The 13,668-nt window shown below is 47.0% G+C and overlaps 1 protein-coding gene and 1 long non-coding RNA gene across 2 annotated transcripts in view; one reads left to right on the top strand and one right to left on the bottom strand.

Moving 5' to 3' along the window:
* The window catches only part of LOC146192241 (uncharacterized), a 42,750-nt gene extending 29,810 nt beyond the window's left edge, over positions 1-12,940 (bottom strand). The window contains exon 1 of the mRNA XM_084600028.1: positions 12,884-12,940. The gene's annotated coding sequence lies outside the window, so the exon portion shown is untranslated. The remainder of the gene's footprint in view (positions 1-12,883) is intronic.
* LOC146192242 (uncharacterized) lies at positions 6,787-11,812 on the top strand. The gene is made up of 2 exons (XR_014706384.1): positions 6,787-6,893; positions 11,520-11,812. It is a non-coding gene; the product is annotated as an uncharacterized LOC146192242 (long non-coding RNA).
* Positions 12,941-13,668: the final 728 nt, after the last annotated feature.

Here is a 13,668-nt window from a genome sequence, read left to right as displayed (position 1 = left end):
TATAAAACCTCGCATAAGGACCGGGTATGGTATGCAGTTAATTCACTGGCAAATCCCTAACCTCTTGAACTGCTATCCTGACATATTTTATCTACTTGAAGAATCATCCTCCTTGTTAACATTCAAAAAAAAAAAAAATTAAGATGTACTTTTTGGAACATACGTGATTATTTGTTTCCTATTTCCGTTGTGTAATACCAATTACTGTTGACACTGTTACCTTGATGTATGTTAAAGATTGAATTTTATGTGTTTTGCCCCTGGTTTGTGTTTGTATTACATTCTTACATATGACTATTTTGTGCTGCTCTGTGCCTGCTGCGTTGTGTTGCACATGTCAATTGTGGTGCCGAAGGCCCAGTCAGGTGACTTGTACGTCCCCTTTAGCCTCGGTCCCACGGCAAAAAATTGTATTTTTGCTACAAACTGAAATAAATAAATAAATAAAACCAAATCAATCAGCGCTCAGGTTTTGCTGGCATTTAATTTCCGAGCGCGAGAAAAACAGGGACGTGCGGAAGCTGGGAAGAAAACACTCGAAATATGTTTGAACAAGGAGGCAAATTTATTTAAGCAAATGACAGTAAGAAGGAAGGCTGCAGTGGCTGGCCTTTGTGTACTGGGTCCATTGGAGTACGAACTACCGGGGTCAAAAGTCTCGGGACGCACGCCTGGCGATTTTGCACTAGAGGTACGATGCAAACGAGTTATTACCTTATTTATCTCCAGCACACAAGAAAGAACTGCAGTTTAACTTTCACGTCTACAAATATGGTCCAAGATTACTGGGCAATACGAAAGTTATGCACAATGGCTGCAGTTTGCGTAGTCCACCGACTTTTGTCTGTGGACTACATACTGATATTCATCTTGAAGCGAAAGCTTCTGAAGCAAGGCATTTTTGCGGCGACAGCAATTCTTTAAGCGAGGAAAGAGCTTTCAAGCCCCAGTGTCACCCCAAGCATTGAAATAAAATCTGATTAGGTGCGAAAAAGACGCCGTCACAATAACTGGTCAATCGAATAACATGTCAAAGCTGTGCGACTGAGTTCGGTACTGCGCGAGGCACGAACTCCTGTGTAGCCTGAAATTACTTTTGTTTTTCAATTCAACTATGGGTCACAATGAGTATCTTCTATCAACTGCTTTCCCCTTTGTGTTCATGAATGAGAACTTCCACTGTCTCTCTTATATGCTATTGGAGGATTCCTGCCATGAGAAGGCTTATCGGGTCCTTTTCTCGATACACACGTTATCACCAGCACTGCGTATGCCGGCAGACAGTTCGCACTGAAAACTCAGGGGCGCTCACTGGGGCGTATGCGTTACAGCAACATGTCTTAGCAGTCCTAGAGATAACAAAATCGTTGCAGCACTCATCCAGGCGCGCAAAAACTGCACACAATGAGAAGAGAGGAGACGTTTTCTGCGAACAGATGTTGCTGACCGGCGTCAAGAGCAGTGGCGATAACCACCTCTCCACAGCGCATGTCCCCGTGTACGCGGAAAACAGATATTTTGCGGACCACTTGCGCACGATAAGTAATTGGCATTTCACGGCGTCTAAACTAGTGTACCAGCGAGCAAGAATCGAGTGCATTCTTCAGCAGTGCAACGTGGTCCGACGCCTATAGCCATTTGGGGCACTACATTCGGGAATGCAAGGATTTCACACTGTTCCGCGTGTTTGGTATAGACAGGAAAGTTTAGAAAAGCGACTTTGGCAAAGCTGTGGCCTTAGAATGGTTGGATGGCTTCTTGGATTTCTGGAATGCACAACGAAGCTCACTAAATAATTGACAAGCCTTGGGAACAAAGTGAGTCAGAGGCGCAGCTTTCCACAAGGCGCATTCAGTAATTGGTGCTGGGTGCATCTTCGGACGCTGCATCTGTGAAATTCCGTTATGGGGCCAGTATTCTTGTCATGCTTCTTCAACGGCAGCTGCATGCCTTTTTGGAAGTTGCGCTATGTTCAAGCATTCAAATCCACGCAGGTGGCGCATTAAGCTTGCAGAGTGTTTTTGTTTTTGGCACTGAAATTAACTATGTAATCAACGATCAAAATTCAGGCTTCTCCACAGCATTATACAAGCGCGGATAAGCTCAGTGATACAACCCCGGAAGGTAGTGTTTGTATTTTGCACTACTTCCGTCGCATGCTGCCAAACCCTGCATGCAGCCAAACAACAACCCAGTCGCCTCCACGGCCCAGTTTCCCTAGCGGGTCGCCATATTCGCGGCGAGCGGTGTGACGTCGTTATCCCGGAGGGCAGCACATCGTTACAGGAAACGCGCCGCTATAGCGTGTGCGCAACGTATTTACTCTTCCAATTGACAGGAGAGTTCAACTGTTGGAATGTCTTTTATATCGAATTATAGACACATCGAACTATTTGCTATCGCCTTTGCGTTTGATATACACGGTACCTTTAATCATTATACCCCTTGAAATTCATCGAATTCTGAAGCTGGCGACGTTTCTATTCAAGCGATACACTTCGCTCTATACCGGGCGTTTGAGCGAACATTTTCCGAAGTTCTGAAGAAAAGGAATTTCGAACTAGAAGAAAAGCAATTTTATGGGAAACGTGATCAAGAAGCTAGATGATTAACACTCCTTAATTAACATTTTAATTCAGAAAGCTGCGGGCGAGTGCCTATGGGGAGTTCAGAACCATGAACAAAACAAGGCCGTGTGAATTTTTGAAACGAGGAAAACACTCTCTGAAGATTCTGCAGCGCATGAGAATACGGAGTATTTTTCCGCACATACTGAAACCGAGCCCACTGGAAGCGCAGGAAGTTCGGCGAAAAAGCGACGTCTGCTAACTGGTTTCAGTTTCTAAGGCGACAAATTGTTTCTTTGCATTCCATAAGCTAGAAAAGAATGATGAAGACATTGACGATCATTAACCCTTTTCTTGCGCCAAAAGTCGACGCAAAAAAAAGATATAGTACATGACATGGCGTAAGTAGAGCAGGTATTTCGAATTGGGTGCCTTAGTTACTGCAACACGTCATCAGCAGACGTGGCGCTTCCATCGAGCTTTCCAGGTCTCTAATGCGCTAGGTTTCGGTCTTGTGCGGGAAAAATTCGCCCAAGACGTTTAGCGTCTTGGTGCGTTTCAAAAACTGGTATGGCACGGTCTTGATTGCAGTTTTGAACTGCCCGTACGTAAACATACGCCACTGGTTTAATTAAAGAGTACGGCGACAGAATCCGAGTGCACTACCCTCAAATTTCAAGTTTTCCAGCACTTGATTCAGAACGGCACTGTAGTGCGCCACACCCTGCACCCAAACAGTGGCACTGCATTTTGGCACCAGAGTTGCAGTGATTTTAGACCCATGACAGGGATGATATTGCCACGCTGCGAAACTGCCAGTTACAAGGACGATTAGGTAGGGGAGCTATCATGTTGACTGGCGTCGGCCAGAACAGGCGGCCACCCGCCATGACGCTGTCGACGGCGGAGGCGTGCCCGCTTATCTCCGAGGCGTCGTCGCTGAAGTAGGGCGCACGCGCACCTCAGCTGATCGCAGAGCGTGGCGCGCGGCGGTGAAACGGCGCTGGACACGTGGTCCGGCGCTGCGACTGCGGAAAGGAGCATCCCCAGCTCGCCTCTCAAGCGCCGAGCAGCTGGAGAAGCGTGGCACCGGCAATCCAACGTGTAGGCGGCAGAAGAAATGCCATGTTACCGGTCTCCAGCATCATCATCATCAGCCGGACTGCACCCAATGCAGCGAAAAGGCCTTTCCCACATACTTCTCAGGTGCTAGTTGCATCCATTTGGCACCTGCAAAATTCTTAACGTCATCCGCCCCCCTCTCTCTGCCGCAACCTGTTGCCCTTGACTTCCCTTGGAATCCAATTTGTTAGCACTGGTTAACTTCCCTAACTAAGTGAATTCCAAAGGAAGCCGATGGTAGCGCGGGGCAGTAGAGAGTTAGGTGGGCGGATGAGGTTACCCTTAGAACCCAATTTGTTGGCATGGTTGTCCTCCCAGAGTACCCGTGTTCTGACCCGACTGCCAGCGGAGAGGCGTCCATGTGCTGTGCGACGTCAGTGAACATTAAAGATTCCCAAGTGGGGGGAATTAGTGCGCAGTGCTTCACACTGGCACCTTTCTCGCTTTCCACTTTCACTCCCACCTTCCTTCCCTCCCTTACAACGCGGGTCGGGCGCGCACAGAAAATTTGACAGGTACAGCGCCTTTACTACACTGTAAACGACTTGTTGTTAACATTATCCCCCTTCGCATTACTCGCCATGGCCATGCCCATTTCCTTCCTTTTGATTTCGACTAGAATGTGATTAACTCGAACATGAACGCTTCGTATCTCTTAACGTTACACCAGTCATATTCCGTGTCATAGCTCTCTGTGTTGTCCTCTATTTAAGTAGAACGCTTATCGTTTCCATACCCTCTGTGTCCACGCTCCGAGATGTCAAGGTACGATTAGCATAGCAGCACTTGTCTCAAATAACGATATTCCAGAAATCTAGGGCTAAGTGTGACGGCGTACTGGAAGGTGGTCACGCCTAGCGCAGAAAATGAGCCGCTCGCTTAGTCGAATAAACGAATGTCGAATTCTGAAAGGCCATGTGTGCCTAAGTTTGGTGAGGGGGTTGACCTCAGTCGCTATAGAAAGGTATAACGGGGAGACTCAAAACAAGAATTGTGATTCGCAATGCCGATTCGCGTTCGCGGACTATTTAATCACTGCAATAGAGAATTGACAGTATCAGCGAATGTTGCTTTTCTTGCGGGGAGCGCTACGTTATCCAAGTGTTGGACTCCACTCATATCTCTGTACTGTGGCCCGTTCCTACCAATTTCTACAAAATGGATCCGAGTTTTCGACACGTTTTTAGCTTCTGGTCTCGTTTCGGCTATCTGCTCCTATCGCGGCGGAGGACACTGAGAGAGCGGGGACCCAAGTCTTTGTCAAAGCTAGTGTGGATGCTGCTGCTGTGGGCGAAGGAACGAATTGGGAACTTTGCTTGCCGCCTTTTGCTGCACCAATCAATCCTGGTAATGTTTCAAAACCACGGTAGCCAACCGTTCACATGTCCAGCTAGCTTACCTGCAATAGCTCCCTATTCTTTCTTTGTTCGTTTGTACCATTCCTTTCGGTTATCATAGAGCAAAGGCACGAAGAACGAAAAAAAAAAAAAAAAGCCCAGTTCGCCTTTTTAGCTTTATGTTCAAACACAATCAAATAGCGGCTGTTTTCAGCCGCACCTGCTCTTGAGCTTTTCTGTTCTTAAAAACGCTTGAACTGGCCGGTATAACGTTTGTTAAGATTCAGACGTTCGGATTGATTATTCTAAAGTTACTCAATACGTGCCGTCGCAACAACGCGTTGCATTTCGCGTTGCGCAACGTTTGTATGCTATTGAATAACTCTAAAGAAGTCAAAAGATATTCACTTTTATAAGGACCCTAGGGGCAGCCTCCATTATGGCTATAAGTGTTGAGAATAAGCTGGATAGGACCCTGTTAGAAAGCCTTTCCACGCGAGCAAAAAGATCATTTGATTATCGTACGCACAAGACGAGGAACTCGTCGGTGATGTCATGCCGATGACGCAATTCCGATGATGTTGTAAGCACTCAGACGAAGACGAGTCATATTCGAACGTTGACTCACGGACTCAGGCTCCCCTTAACCACTGTTCGGTTTTCATTATTCAATATTGTGTGGCCATTTTATTCCATTTTTTGTGCCATGGAGATACTCGTCTGATATAGGTCATACGCGGTTTTCCTGACATTGGATTAGTGAGCGTATATATACGCTAGCCGAGATAACAAGGTCAATCATCCTCGCAATCGCGTTATTTTTTTCAAGCCGATTCACTACCACCCAGACCTCGTACAATTCATCACATATGACGACGCAGAGGATGATGTTATGAGTTCGACACGTGGCTTTACAGCGAAGTATTACGCAATGCTGGAGTGACGTTAGCGCTGTCAGTATGTAACTAGCTCCTCTGCTGGACACAACAGCTCTTATTAAGTATCTCAGTTTCGACAGAATGTTCAAATTCGAAGCAACCTCGTATATAGCTTTCACAACGGCTGCTTGATTTCCTTTTTTCGACAAGTCTTGAAATTGCACATATGAGGCGCCAGCAAAACCTAACATGACTTCAGGTGTCCGTGCATGAATGTTGATTAGCAGGTGCATGCTCACCATAAATACTGCGATCTCGAATAAAGTCAACTCTCATGAATCGAAGCTCTGGCGTCGGTCACGTAAAAAAACTATACACTGTGGATAGAATCGCACCCTTAAAAGTGCATTTCCATGTCTACAACTCATATACCTTCAAGAAAACTCCAGAAAGGGTGCATCAGTACCTCAATATATCCTTTCTGGAGGGTGTGAGCTATAGACACGGGAAGGGCGCGGTTTTGTTTTAGAGTGTAGGACGCCTCTATGGAAGCAGCAACAAATGCATTCCAGCGAAGCCTTGGCTTTTCGACTCTCAGGCAGTTTCCCGGCGTAAATACGTTGTTAGGGATCTCAGATCGGACTGGCGCGTGCCGTCGTTGACAAATAGGCAATATGCGAGCAGATCGCAAGTGTCTGGGCACTCAAAGGCGATCGGCAAACACAAAAAGCAGCCGATCACCGAGCGCACCCCTTCGGAGAGTCGGGCCGCGCCCTTTCGACAGATAGCGTTGTGGACGGAAGATTTCGAAAAGGACGTCCAGACTGATAACAGAACTCTCACGGTCGGCCAGCTAACTGCGGCTCCGATAATGGCTCGCGTGGATGAAATGCGAGTGTCGCTGTTTCCCTGTTTTGCTGACTGACGGTCAACACTCGGATCTCCTGATGCGCGACGTCATGGCGGCGAGAGGACGGGGATGCACCGGAGTGAGTTGGAAGGAATTGCGTGAACGTCGCAGTGGGCGGCATAGTCAGAATGAGGCCCCAAAGAATCAACGCATGCACTCAAAGAAATGAAAATGTTTCGAAGCAGATGTTTCTTGCTCAGAGTGAACGCGACAAAAGCAGTTGCGTAAGTGCACGCGAACCATATGATTTAACACTTTAACCACGAAATTAACTTCCGTAAAGCGTAGAAATATAGAGAAATTTTTAAGAAGTCTTAGTTTCCATGCAATTTTGATTTTGAGACTAGGTTACTTTACTGGAGTTTGGTTCGAATTAACAACAACAATAACAAAAATAAACCAAACTGCTACTAAGGTCGGCTTTTCCTTAGTGCACAATGCCGTCGCGCTAGACCAGGGATCTCGACTCACATTGCTGTGCGAGCCGCACCGAGAAAATTTTATCCCTCACAGGTTAGAGTCTAAAAATACCGACACAAGCAAGAAATAAAGTTAACACAAAAATTAAACAATTCAGCTGCTTCTAAGGGAGCTTTCCCTTAGTGCACGTCCCCACTCTAGGCCAAGAGACTCAAACCCGTATTGCTATGCGCGCCGCATCAAGAAAATTTTGTTCATCGCAGGCCGAAGCCGAAAAAATAACCGTACCAATTGTAAAACACTAAAAGTAAAACAATTGGTAACATTAAGATAATTATCTACCAAAATATCGCAGCTCCACAGCAGGAAATTCTTCATTCTTCCCGAAAAAGTGATGCGGCGCGTTCTGGATTCTGCCCGGACGCCAAGCGGGTGCCACTTCAGGATGTTTTGCTTGGCTACCTGCCTGCTTCGCCAGTCGATGTGTTCTCTTTCTTTTCTCTCTGCTTGGCACTGTCCACCCTGAGTCGGGAAAAGCGCGAGATTTCATTTGTGGCGCCTTGGGACGGGAAAGATGCAAGTAGCGCCGATATCCGGATAAGCAATGCTGTACCGTGTCTGGCGACGTTATCATAAGCCAGCGCACTGCTGCGTCCTTGCTCCCGCCATGCAGTGTCCATGGGCGGGGAGCCCCTTCCCCCTTGCAACCCCTCTAAAAAGAAAGAGCAAGAAGCCACGGCGGCCGGGGAACCAGACGGAGAATTCCACAGAACAACAGAGATGCCCCCGCCTGCAAGGCAGAGGAGGGGAAGCGGAAAGATAGTGACCAACTGCGCGCTGGGTCATCTCACTGGCTTTGTAGTTATCAGCGATATGACCTCCCCTTTAGTGCTCTAACGTCGATGCGATACAGCGTTTGTCTGGGTATAGACTGTTATGCGCGCCTTGGACCTGCCGATGGATGCGGGATGAAGTGAGCCCAGATTTCAACGAGCAGTGTTTTACTTCCGCACCTGAGCTGTACTCGCTTCAGCTCAAGGTAATCGAGCGGCGGAGAGCGACAGAGCCGGCGGGCATTCTGGGAAGGAAGGAGCATTTGTATTGCCATCATCGCCCTTATCAGGACACATCAAGGACGGGCACAAAAAAATGATTTGATGAGGCTTCTTATCAATTTCATATCTTGCGCAGAGATTGCAAACATTGCGCGCGGAAGCTAATCGCGGCAGTTAGCCTTCAACATTTTACTTAATTATCGCGTTCCTAATGACGTGGTCGAGTTCGACGAAGTAGGAGAGAACACTAAACTTTTCTGATTCGTTAGCTCTGCGATTAAAGTATTACTCGTACCGCTAGCCTTTGTCCTCTGTTCCAGTGGCGCTTAGTTCGTTTTTTTTTTTTTTTTTTTTTTTTTTTTTCGGCGATCCGTTGTTCAGCTGAATGATTGTCAGGCTCGATCCACAGAGAAAAAAAAAATAGTGATGGCTGCGAGGGAACACTTAGTGCAGATAACACTTAGCGCAGATAAGCTCCCGGAACTAATACGGTCGCAGATGAGAGCTACGGGGCCGAGGACGCTTAGCGGGGTCACCGATAAAGGCCGCCTGTCAGGAGCTTTGAGACTGGAGAACTAATCTTGGTCTGCGCTGTGTCGCCTTCTGCGCTGAGTCCGATCGAGTCTCTCTCGAATCGAAAAGAAGAAGAAGAAGAAGAGGAAGAGAACAGATAACTCGGAAGTTCGTAGAGGCGAACGACAACAGCAATTTGCTAGGACAGAAGGTTCGTTCGAACGTTCTGACGGCGGTGTGCCCCGGAGACGATGTCATACGACTAGAAGTCTTCTACACCCTGATGGGAATGGTCGGCGACGAGAGGCAAGGGGTGCTCACACGTGAGGTGATTCCCCTATGGCATAAATAAAGCTGATGTGCAAAATTCATGTATTTTCTTTCAAGCCGAACCTAAGCCATGCAGATTGCTTTCGCGTAACATCAGGTTTAACCACAATATAAACCATACAGCTATTTTTTTGTTATTGTGAACGCTCGCATGAGCATACATTATTGCAACTCGCTTGTAGAATTATAGTCTACGTCTTTATAGCGCAACGAGGAGATGCAACCCGTGGAACGAGAAAACACGTCGAGAAACAAAAATTCAAATCAGGTTCAAGCCGAAGTCGTAAAAGGAGATGCAAGGTCAAATAAGCAAGCAGGTGCGACGTCTTTAGTGTCCTCTCGCTAATTCCTCGCCTAAAATCTCACTTGAAGCAGTTTTTTACACTATGTTAGGCAAAACGTCTTTTTTTGGAAGCAATTCATCTCTGAGAAGCCGAGCCCCAGGCCAGCCGGAAAATTGACGTTACGGTACATTTGACTTCCCTCGTTTGGGGACATACCTTCCTGCTTAGCTAAAAGGGACTCTTTTCCAAGGACGTTTGTTCCTTGGACATGTTTTCTGGGGATATTTCCTCCGGGGACGTTTTTACAGGAACCCACTCATCACAAGGTACATGGTTGTGACCCCCGGGTGCACGCGCCTATAGATTTGTCCCTGCCATTTTCATGAGGCGGAAATATAGAGTCGTCCACTTTTCGAGTGAACACTTAAGCATGGGGCCGCATTCGAAGTACATTGTGCCCTTCATGGACTCGCATAAGGGCAAATTGGCAGGCGAGGCGAAGCACTATGACGATCGTCATGCATCAGCAGCATGCTGTTTCGTTTCGCGGCCGTGTCAATCGCACCATTGCTGAGAAGAGAGCCTTCATTCGCGTGTGTGTTCAACTTAAGACTGGATATACCTTGTACGTAACACTTGCTCATGATAAGTTGTGATCAGCCATTCACAGGAGGGCCACGTGTGGTGAATACGAGGGATAATACTGAGCGGACCTAATTCAATATGTGTGCACCCTCCATAGGTGGCTTAGCATGTCGCTGTAGCACGCAGTCTAAGATATAGAATAAAATTAAAGGGCACTGCAGAATTTGTATTGGAGTAGTGCGAAAGCACGGATGCTGCTGTTGGTTGCTTCTAGTTGCTTAATTCACTTCTTGTTTACCCTATTTAGTCTTTGACACTTTCAAATTGCGCGCCAATCCCTTCCTGTGCCCCTTTTCGGCTGTACTTTCGGTTGCGTGACGTCACATCCTTGACGTCCTTCTAAGTGACTGCCTTAATTAACTACTTTAGTCTTTGCTATACGTCACCTTAATTGACTGGCTTAATTAAATATATTAGTATTTGATACATTCAAATGTGGCGCTAAGCCTTTTCCTTTTCGCCTTTACGTTTACATTTTTTGCCTCTAATTAATTGCCTATTTAACTTATTGGCCTAATTATTTTTTCAGACATAACATTACGTCACCCTTTATCGATTGACAACACTCATTACCTCTACCACTTCTTAATTACTCACAGCTGCTGCGGACAGCTTTTACATTTCTTTGCCTCTAATTAATTACCTAATTAACTTATTGGCCTAATTATTTTTACGGACAAAGCATTGCGTCACCCTCACCGCTCATTAACCTCTACCACTTCTCAATTGCTCACAACTGCTGCGGACACGATTTTGCGTGTTTTGCCTCAAATTAATTACACAATTAACTTATTGGCTTAATTATTTTATCGGACACACCATTATGCCACCCCCTATCGATTGACACCCCTCATTAAGCTCTACCACTTCTCAATTACCCACTACTGCTGCGGACAACTTTTACATTTCTGCCTGTAACTAATTACATTCAAATGTGACGCCAAGCCATTGGCTAAAGAGACAAATTTCGCCTTTGGTTTTACATTTTGTGCCTCTAATTAATTACATCATTAAATATTGATCAGATTATGTTTTCGGACACAACATTACGTCACCCTCTATCGATTCACATTATACTCATTAACCTCTACCACTTCTCAATTACTCACAACTGCTGCGGACACAATTTTGCGTGCTTTGCTTGTGATTAATTACCCAGGTAACTTATTGGCCTAATTATTTCTTCGGACACAACATTACGTCCCCTTCTATTGATTCACACCACTCATTAACCACCATCACTTCTCAATTACAACTGCGGCGGACACGATTTTGCTGACGCGGTCTGCGGACAGAAATCTGTGACCATAGCGAAGTAACGCTTTCGCATTAATAGGCTGTGCGAAGTACTGTGCAACGCGCCGAAAGTGGCCGAGGTTCTGCGGTCGCGTATTTTGAAATATTCCTATTCATACAGCAAAAAATGCCCCTCTGCACGCCAGCCAATTCACTTTGCAGGCATCTTGAATACCGGATTGGCCCTCGTGCTTTCCTGGCCTGGCTTCGTCACGGGCGGAATCCTAGGCTGCAGAGAAGTTATGCAAAACACTTGGAGGCGCAGCATTGACACCGCCCAAGGCGTGCTCTGAACACATAGCAAGCAGGAAAGGTGCCAGCAAGGACTTCCTCACGATGAGACCAGCAGAGTTCTCATATATGGATGGGATATAAGAGAAATGCAGTTGCCGCCATGCTGACTATTTTTTTCCTATACTTCTCTGATATTGTAATAAATCGGCGAACTATTTCATCATTTCTCTTAGTAAACTTGATTCCTACACTCCTACCCTTAGGCTGCCTTTCTGCTTTTTAGACAGCAATCTTCTCGTTAATATGCGCCCATCGGAAAGCGCTGTCCGGTGATAGTAAAGGGACGTAGGTACTAAACAATGATCTGCGCGAATCCATTCACGGTTTTTAACGGCGCTATAGCAGTTCTTTATGGCCCCACTCCATGCAGTGGAATCAGTTCATAACCCCAAGCGAAGCGCGATACTTCTTGGGCAAATGTCTGCACGACGAATGCGCCCCACCCTTCAATCTCGTTACAGGGTCGAGACTACACTTAAGTTCGAAGAGGACTCTTATAATCGCGCTACTGTCAGCGGAGCACACTTTTGTAGAACCAACGGGAGCCGAAGCGCAACATTATTTTAACTCTGCCGGCCGCCGTCCATGTTTGCATTTGCGTCAGCGGCAAGGATGCGTGCCGTAGGGCCGGCTTGCACGATAAAGTCCGAGGTGAGCCCAGACTTAAACGGTGTCTTTAGTAAGACCAGACTTCTTTAAGATGGCTTGGATTCCGAACGCTTTTGTTCGGCTCGTGTTCACCAGAGTGGCTTCCCTGAACGCCCTCAGCAACCACTTTGGTCATTTTACCTCATGACACAATCTTAAGCCGCAAAAAAGCAATGACACGGATTTTACGTAGCGCAAGACTGACGGAATGTTTACATCTTACAGCTCGGACAGGGCCAGCGTATCCCTGTATTTCCCTAATTTTTCTACTTAGGTACCTGCCGTCCTTGTGACTTAAGTAAGAAGGCACTATAGAGTCGTAATCGTGCAAGCAACTTATTCAAGTCAGGACTGAAGCCCAGTCTCGACATCAGTCTTAAGTGGCCATGCTAGCGGCCTATCCTTTAGACTCAGTTAAGCCTGGACTTAGCTAAGACAGTCTTAAGATCGTTTCGTGCAAGCGGGCCCAGTGACGGTCGCAGTTAGGTACCAAGTTGCAACTCGGTTATCGCTCGCTCTACGACGGTCCACCGCCGAAAGCTTCGAGTTTTCAAAGCCTGCGAGGAAGTGCGAGGTTTACTCACCACTCTTGACGTCAGTGCGATGCAAACGCCGCGGCCATTGGAAGCCGAGTCTCCGATGGATGATTATTTGTAGGCGAACCCTGCCTGAGGGAGGAGGCATCATCCACTTACTCTCGTCCAGGGAGTCGACCAATCAAGGCACCGGGTGCGGGGGCGGCGCCTGTTTAGACAACAGAAGAGCCGATCGCGATATGGCGCCGACGAGGCCTCTTATCGGGTGTTCCTCCATTCGAGATAAAGGCCCGTTGGGGCGAGAATGGTGAGATAGCGGAACGGCGCTGCAGTTCGTTAAGCAAAAAATGAGGAACAAAACAAGCGCCGAGTTCAAGCGTACTTGAGCACTTGAAGCTGGTTGCTGCTCGGTCGAGGTCAATCGACTGGTTAGAGGCTCTGGCCTAGTTTTAGTAATCTGATCGACTGCCTCAGGGACAGAATAATCAGTTTGTTTCCGATAGGCCTTGTCGTCCAGGTTACGGCGACAAGGCTCACCGTCACGTCAAGGAACCGATCGGGACGATCGCTTGGTGGCCCCGGAAAATGTAGGAAAAGATCGGAAGCTGCACAAGAGCAGCCCTTGCGCTAGGCCCGCCATTAAATAATCTTTCACCCAGTCGCCATCTTGTGCCGTCTTCTCGCTTGCTATCACCTACATCCGCTTGACACGATGCTTCTATCGGCGTCCGACCTAAACGTCGGGTCGAATAAAAACGTTTATTTCGAGAAAGCGTACACTTCGCTGCATATTGGAATCACTGATGTTGGCGATGACACGCTGATAAGGATAA

The sequence above is a fragment of the Amblyomma maculatum genome, chromosome 4, assembly GCF_055883805.1.
Source record: "Amblyomma maculatum isolate TAMU_Amacu chromosome 4, ASM5588380v1, whole genome shotgun sequence".
Taxonomy (NCBI): Eukaryota; Metazoa; Arthropoda; class Arachnida; order Ixodida; family Ixodidae; genus Amblyomma; species Amblyomma maculatum.
This window is presented reverse-complemented; position numbering and strand designations above follow the sequence as displayed.